The sequence below is a fragment of the Chrysochloris asiatica genome, unplaced genomic scaffold (genome assembly GCF_000296735.1).
Source record: "Chrysochloris asiatica unplaced genomic scaffold, ChrAsi1.0 scaffold00012, whole genome shotgun sequence".
In the NCBI taxonomy this organism is placed as follows: Eukaryota; Metazoa; Chordata; class Mammalia; order Afrosoricida; family Chrysochloridae; genus Chrysochloris; species Chrysochloris asiatica.
This window is the reverse complement of record NW_006408530.1, coordinates 4,713,165-4,713,811: the sequence shown is the minus strand read 5'-3', so window position 1 is coordinate 4,713,811 and position 647 is coordinate 4,713,165.

The window sequence follows — 647 nt, the reverse complement described above, 5'->3', positions numbered from 1 at the left end:
TTTCTGCTCTTGTAAAGATTTATAGCATCAGAAATCCTATACAGGGTTGCTATGAGTTGGAACTGACTCCACAGCACACCACCACCACGACTACCATATAGTTACAAAATATTTACCATATCAACATTCTTCACTTATATAATTTAGGACATTGGGTTCATCATGTTGTGTAACCAACACAATTATTCTTTGACAAATTTAGCATCACTCTTGAGGGAAGCGTAGTGTCGTCTAAGCAAAAATTTCACGTTACAAGATTGGACATTGCTTCTTCACTAAGGACTTGGGTTGCATAATGCTTTGAATTTAGGGGTTATTTCAGTGATTGCCATTGACTTTTTGAGGTTTCAGTAATGATTTATTGTGCTTTAAATACCATATCACTTACCTAGAAAATAACTTTATGTCTTGCTGACCTATATGATTATGAGAATGGTGCAGGATTGGGCAGTGTTTCCTTCTTTTGTGCATAAGGTCACTATGAGTCAGAACCAATTCAGTGGCACCTAACAACAGCAACAATAGATGTATGAGAATTAAATTTAATCCTAACGTCTTAGAGAGTGAGCTTCATGATCTCTGCTCCTAAACCAGCCAAACTTGAAAGTCTCCTACTCAAAACAAAATAGAGAAATCAGCCATTGCCA